Raw genomic sequence first — 7,550 nt, 5'->3', positions numbered from 1 at the left:
CCGTTTCTGCCTGTACCTCACGCCGCCACGGGACAGAGGGGGGCGCTGGGCTTTCCGGTCTGGCTTAGCGTGCTTGACCAAAGGTGACGATGACTTAGTGGGCTAAGGTCATGCTCTCCCTGCCTCCCAATCAATAACTTAATGTGACTTATCAGAAAGAGAGAGAACTGTTTACTTTAAAACCCCGGATCCCATAAAGGGAGAGGGAAAGACCTAAAACCCACAGAAGCTCGGGGTTGCGCCCAGGAGGCCCGGCACAGCCCAGCAGAAGTGGGGGGTGGTGGGGGGGTGGAAGGTGCCGTCCACTGGCCAGAGAAGGGCCCAGGCCCAGGCCCGGGCCCGGGCCCAGGCAAGACAGACACGGACTGGAAGGTAAGCGTCCCCTCCCCGAGCACCTAACAACTCCCCTGTGTGAACCGAGCTGTTCTTTGGGGGGGGGGCACAGACTCTCAGAAACAGAGGTGTGCCGAGTCCCAGGGGTTTCCAAAGACCCCGCACAGCACCTGAGCAGCGGCAAGTGTTACCTAACCACAGCCTATTTGAGTTTGTCTGAAGTGATGATTGTGTTTCTTCAGAAAGCCCGAGAAAGCCGGACACCTTTCTGGGGGTTCCAGCAGCAGAAAGGGCAGCTAGGGGGGAGTCGAGGGCCCAGAGGCGGCCTGGACTTTTGTGTCCTCGGGCCAACACGGAGCCCTTTCCTGTTTTATGATGGTCTGATTTAACAATAACACCAAGGCCTTCAAACAAGACCCCACCAGCAGGATAATTGGAATGAGGGGGTTTGTTTGGCCAGGAATCCTGCCCCTTCCCCATGCTTAGCATGCCAGCAAGGCTCCCCGTGTTTCGTTCTGGTGCTTCTGGAACGCCAGCCTCAGAGTCGTTCTGTCCAGCCTACGGTTCCCTGGACAGCCCTGAAAACAGCTGGACGCTTGCACAGAAACAAAACCGGTTTCTAGGAATCCCCAAGCCTCCGCAATTCTCTTTAAAAAGAGCCTGTTGAGACCCCAACTTGCCTGAGAATTTTCCCGATGATCCTTCCCTCACTCCTGGTAGGCAATAAATGTGGATGATAAATGCAGGCATAAGGAGCTTTCCAGATGTTTCCCTTGTAGATGGATTGCAATGAAAAAAGAAAGAAAGAAAGAAAGAAAGAAAGAAAGAGGTCTTTGCTCTCTGTTGACAAGAACATTCTATTTTAAAATTTCCATGTACTTTCAAAATGACAAGGCTCAGGTATGTGATACTGACTTCCTTTGCCTTTATCTAGACTATAACAGCCTAAAAGAATCAAGCTGATGCCTTTAATACGTCTGTTTGAAATGACAGTAATTGTGAATTTGGAATTCAGAAAAAGCATCTCCATTTATCTTTTGCTTTTAAAGAAATGTTTGGTTTTTGTGCTGATGGGTTAGGTTTGCAGTGAGGTGACACTTCACAGACCCAGGAAGCACTCAGTCCTCTGGGGTTGGCTCTAGAACATTCTCAGCCCCTGGGAAACAAAATCTAAAAGCAAAGACAAGCTGCTCGCACCCAGATCCGTTGTGAGAAAGAATGGCGAGTTTTGGGGTCTATCTGGTACTTTGGAATCTAAGACAATTTGCAAGGAGTCGCAAGGCGTAACTAATAGTTACAGTTGCAAAGGCCTCTTCCTTAATGAACTCGCCCTCCCCATTTATGAAAAGAAATCCATCACATAAAAAAGGGAGCAAACCCAGGCTAGCCTGTGTTTCACACCCCGGGCTCAGTGGGAAAACTGCATTCTGAATTGACCACAGCAACTAAAAACATCTAGAGATTCAGTCCAGGTTGGGATGGCGAGGAACAAGAGAGGGGGACACGGCACAGAAATTTAATTTTAATAGACGGCCATTTAGGAATGCCTCACACGCGACCTCTCTCCAGAAGTAAGAGGATCCCAGAAGTAAGGATCCTCAGGCCTTTTATTTTTAATTTTTTTAATGCTTTTTATTTATCTGAGAGAGAGAGAGAGAGAGCACGAGCAGGGGAGGGCCAGAGAGAGAGGGAGACCCAGAATCCGAAGCAGGCTCCAGCCTCTGAGCGGTCAGCACAGAGCCCGACGCGGGGCTCGAACCCACGAACCATGAGATCATGACCTGAGCCGAAGTCCGGACGCTTAACCAACTGAGCCACCCAGGCGCCCCCCTCAGGGCCTTTCCAGCTGCAGAAAACTTTGCTGGCATTTGCGCACATTACCCTGAGTAACATTCAACGTCTTTGCCTCATGCATTACTTTTTTTTTTTTACAGGAAGTAACAGGTGTAATCATTTCCCAACCTGCTTCTAAACATCCTGTTCTTTATTAACTGGTACTATTTAAGGGCGGTTGTTAAATTTGAAAATACTAGAACAAAATATTTTTTTTTCAAGCTGCCCAATGAGAAATGTCTTTGAAATTAAAAAAAAAAAAAAAAAAAAAAAGATCCAAGTAGATCCTGGCATTAACCACTGCTAATTTTTTCAATTATGGTATATTATTGGATGGCATTTGAAAAAAACTGAAAACATTCTACTTGCTTGTTTATGCTGTTTTGCCAATTGACATGCTAACCGCTCCTACAGAAACAAAGAAATAATGAAAGATGAGGGCCATTCTAACTCTGTTTAAAAATCGTTCACAAGGCTGAGAACATAATAGGTACTCAATAAATACATGTTTTTCGATGGACGCAATAAGACGATAAAATTGTTGTTCTGCATAATAAAGTCTTTCACTAATAACTTGCCAGGAAACTAGCCTGAAGCTTCTCTCTCTGCACAGCACTAACTTTGAAAGCTTGGCCCCAAAGAACCGTAAGCTCTAACCACCCAATTTCAGAACAGTGTTTTTGCAAGAAGGAATTTTTATTATAGAGTCCGCCAAAAAAGAAAGAAAGAAAGAAAATCTTTAAAAAATTGTTTGAATTCTAATTAGTGTTCTCATTATGAAAGTACCACATTGATTGCAGAAATGAACAAAGGCAGAGAAGCAAAAAGGAGGGGGGAAAAGACAAACTAGAATTCCACCACTCAGAGATAACGAGGGTTAACATCTGATGTTTTTGCCCCAGGCTTATATGCACTTTTCACTGAAAGGAGCTCATACTACGAATTGTATGTTTTGTAAACGACCTGCTTCATTCAATAAAATAAATACCTTGAATCTTTTTCCAAGTCAGCAACCATTTTTCTACAATGTCACCTTCAATGACCAGATTATATTATACATATATTACCTACCTTTTTCCTCTCATTGGCCATTTGGGTTGCTTGTAATGTTTGCTGTTGTACACAGTGCCTCTGTGGACAACCTTATAGGTTGTCTACAAATTGGTAGACAAGAAAATCTTTTCTCCAAATTCAAGGGCTTTTTCCTTGAGACAATTTCTTGGACCAAAGAAATAGAAGTTTTGGTAAATAGAAAGTGGTTTGGCAAGCTTTACCTGGAACGCGTTAACTTCCTCCTCTCTTCTTCCCTGTTTACTCTTGCTTCCCTTTTCTGTCTTTTGCAGATTGTGGAGACGCCTCAGGCACACAGGGGCCACCCGGAGAAGTGGAGACATGCGCAGACCCCGCTGTGAGAGCCTGAGAGGTGAAATGGGTCCAAGCCTTTGCCAGATGGAGAGTTCTGCGAGCATGGAGACCTTTCTAACTAGTGACTTGTTCACCTCCCAGTGCTTCTTCCTAACTGAGGCCAGGACATTTCTGGAGTCTCTTGTCACGGTCAACAACATCCCTTGAGAGACCGGGAAGTGGGGGTTTCTGTTCTAAGTCCCGCAGGCAAAGCCAGAGCAGATGAGCCTGACTATGGGGGAGGAACCCGAGATAGTTCATGGCTGTGCCCAGAGTGCCAAGAGTTGGCGTGACGGGGGCCATCTGGACTTCTAGAGTTTGTATTCGGTGTGAGTCCTGGCAAAGCCATCCGAAGAGAGCAGGGCTACCAGTGGGCCATGTGGCACATTCCTGCTACCTTGCAAATGACCGCACCCTGTCAGGGCAAGTGAGAGTCTCGGACTGAACCAGAAGAAGTCAGTCGCTTCACAGGAGGGTAAGCAAATCAACACACTCAAGAAGGTAAGGAAAAAAGGAGGCAGGGTTCAACATCCAATCCCATGGAGACTGAGAGACTTTTGTAATGTACTAATAACTGCACATTCTAGGTTGAAGAGGGTGATTTCGTGGTCTGCATATGAATAAGAGCCATTTTTACGAAAAAAAATGCCGAAGGGTGCATATTCAGTTGTTAAAAAGGAGTCGGCTTTATGGCCACAGCAAGGTTCTGGCCAAATGGTAACCACTCAGTTATCCTGGGGGAGAAAAGAAACCGGCCCCCAACCTTTGCCTTTCCTAGCATTTGGGGGAAAATAAAGGATTAGGTGAAAATGATTTATTTCCTCTTCTTCTCCATCGTGGGCAGGAGTTCAAATAGCAGTTAGAAACCATTTTTAACAGGAAACCCAGGAAAACAGAAGGGATTTATTCATAGGAGGCTCCCTTTTGCTAGAAAATGAGTATTATTAACAAAAAATTGAACAGTTCCTCTCTCTCCATTTCCCCCCTCTCCTTACCTCCCTTCATCTCCCACCCACTACTATGGTGGAAAATGACTATGGCGAATAAGATTTAAAACCTGAGCACCATTGGATGCCTTTGCATCCGATACATGTTCCTGAGAGTAAATTACAGCACATTCAAACGCCACATCCCCATGCAAAATAATGTCAATCTCCTTAGACTGCAGAATTTGCTGGCAATGGATGGGGATAGACGAGGAGGTAAGAGCTGAGGAGGACCCATCGATCTGGTCATATTATTACAGTTTATAATACGGTCTTCCACGGAGTCTTTGTCTCCTAAAATCAGTTCCCGCTAGGGATTCTTTTGCTCTTAACCCTCTTAGCAAATTGATGCAAACAGATTTCCCATCCATTTCCATAGGGCGTTTCATTCCTGCTGGTGGGAGGCCTTTGCAGGGGTGGTAACCAAGCACAAGGCAGGGGGTCCCTTTGGTTGCTCAACTGTTCCCGACAGAAGCCTGACATCTTCGTCTTCCTGTTGCTCAAGACGCTCCCCGGTCGTGACCCCTGTTTTCTCTGCTCAGGTCACTCTGTGGAGCTGGGAAGCTTCCCTGATGGTGGCCACGGGCAATGGTGGAATGTGGAGGTGATGTTAGCACCTTCGTGGCTACAGATTTTCCTTAGCAGAGCTGTGGAGTGTGACAATGGTGTTTGTGTGCAAACTGTCAAACGCCATTATCACACTAAATAGCTACTGTTAGGCAATCCCTCCGCTCGATAAATGCCTTGGCATCCGTTCGGTTTGGGCAAGAAGGTTTATGTTATAGCAGTGTGTGTTCCCAGTCCGGAATCCCGGAGCGAATTCAGGCCTGTTGGCGCTCAGAGCCAGTACGTCACCCAGACTTTGCCCCTCACACGCTGTTGTTCAGTCCTTTGCTGGGGATGAACTTTCTTGATTTCTGGAGCCAGTAAAAAATAGGGCAGTGCTCCCCAGAGCACCCACCACAAGGGCAGGCGTGCGGTAATTGTTCAACCCGTGCGTATTGAGTTGAATAGTGAGCGAAGTGTGAGATACGGAAGCAAAAAGTGGGTCAAATCTAGGATAAATAAACCACAGGGTTCTAGGAGCAAAATTAAGGCGTGCGGGTTCCTCTCTCTTCATCACAGAAAAAGCAATCTTCTAATAAACGTTCATGTGGCTTCACTGACCTTCCCGAAATTCTAGGACGTGTTCGATCTCTATGGATTTTCACCACGGTCGAGGCTGATTACCTCATGTGCATGCGAGGTCCTTTTTCCTTATGTTTCAATGAATTACCATCAGGAAATTACACATGAACTAGGTGTGAGTTGCCATAGCGAATCTGAACATTCTAAACCCAAGCAGCTTCCGGGAAAATTGGACCAGCTGGGTATTCTTGTTTGAAACACATTTTTTTTTTCTTCTCTGAGAGGTGTTTAAAGTAAGGAGTGGGTTCTGTGCGGGCCTGAAGCTTCTTTCCCCGAGACTTGGCTAAACGAGCTCGTATATGTTTTATCCAACTGCAAGGTTTGGAACAACCCTCAGAAACAAGGTCATTTGATCATTCAACCATTCATTTATCAAACAAATATGTATTAAGAGGCTACCATGTGCCCGGCTCTGCCCTAGGCCCTGCGGATACTTTTAAGTGAAATGTGTCTGACATCCTTTCCAGCCATGAGCCGAACTTTGCCAAACAACTCCAAGCCCCTTGCTGGAGGGCACCACGGGGAGTGCAGTCCATCCACCAATGATACACTGTAACGGCTCCAAGGTCCCGAGAAACTTCCATCCAAAGAGGAGGTCGGCCTCTCCTTCCACCTTCCTCTTCTTCCCTCCTGGCATCATCCACTGTCAGGAGGAGAGCCAGCCTCCCCCACCCCGAAATAATTAATACACTGACATTCTTTCGTCTGCCCTTCTGGAAAGATCACTCACTGAGGAAGTGATGATAGAGGGCTCTGTGGTATACAGGTCACCCCCTTGCACACTATTTCGTCCCATCCGTGCAACACGGCAAAGATGACAGGCGTGGGGTTCCTTCCACCGGTGACAAGCTGAGACTGAGAACGGCCCTGGAGTTTTCTAGAAGGGCAACCGCAGGTCAACATGGGTCTCCTAAATCCGAAGGTCTGTCCTTTACCTGTGGCCTTCCTCCTTGCCCCCATTACTCCACAGAACCTCCTGCTTCATAGCCCAGGCTAGGTAGAAGCTGGTCACCTGTCTGCTCTGTCAAGGGACTCTGAGGGACAGCCTGTCGACTAAGAGATGACTCATATGACGGTGTTTCCTTGGGAGCGTTCATAATGCAGAGAAAGTCAAAAGCAGCGAAACACCATAATCGTGAAGTGGAAGGGAGGGAACATCCCAGAGTTAGTGTCGGGGTCCAGAGGGGGGTGGCCTTACTGCCCAGACACGGAGTGACCCGGCCAACTGATGTGGCACACCCCGACCCAGAGCCTCAGGCTGTGGGCCATTCCCAGGCTCAGGGACAACGCAGAGATGGCCTCAGGCACCCCTGTCCCTCATTCCCACTTGCCCTGAGAGTTTCTTCAGGCAAAATTAAACAGGAAGCAAACGGAAGGACATTCTACGTCTTTTCTCCTCGGTTGGCCCACCAAGTGGCTCATTATGATTCCTGCCTGGGTTAGTTCTGCATCTGAGATTGGGGACCGTTTCCTATAGATCTCTAAGGAACACACAGCAGGCAAACCCACTCCCCATTTTATTTTTGAAGTTGATTTATTTATGATGAGAGAGAGAGTGAGAGAGCTTGAGTGCATGAGCCGGGGAAGGGCAGACAGAGAGGGAGGGAGAGAGTCCCAAGCGCTGTCAGCTCAGAGCCCAACGTGGGGCTCAACCTCAGGAAAAGTGAGATCACGACCTGGGCCTAAGTTGAGTCAGACAGTTAAGCGACTGAGCCCCCGAGGCACCCCCACTCCCCATTTGAGAGCCCTGTCTCCCTCCACCCCGCTGCTCAAATCTCTCACTGTGCATCCTTCTGTGGCTCTGCT

General features: G+C 47.5%; 1 long non-coding RNA gene across 1 annotated transcript; it reads left to right on the top strand.

Annotated features, from left to right (window-relative positions):
* Nucleotides 1-237: 237 nt before the first annotated feature.
* Nucleotides 238-4,385, top strand: LOC115498655. Its single transcript, XR_003963900.1, has 2 exons — nt 238-372; nt 3,510-4,385. It is a non-coding gene; the product is annotated as an uncharacterized LOC115498655 (long non-coding RNA).
* The last annotated feature ends 3,165 nt before the right edge of the window (nt 4,386-7,550 follow it).

Source organism: Lynx canadensis, chromosome D3 (genome assembly GCF_007474595.2).
Source record: "Lynx canadensis isolate LIC74 chromosome D3, mLynCan4.pri.v2, whole genome shotgun sequence".
Lineage (NCBI taxonomy): Eukaryota > Metazoa > Chordata > Mammalia > Carnivora > Felidae > Lynx > Lynx canadensis.
Note: the sequence above shows the minus strand (reverse complement) of the source record. Positions and strands in the feature narration are given on the sequence as shown.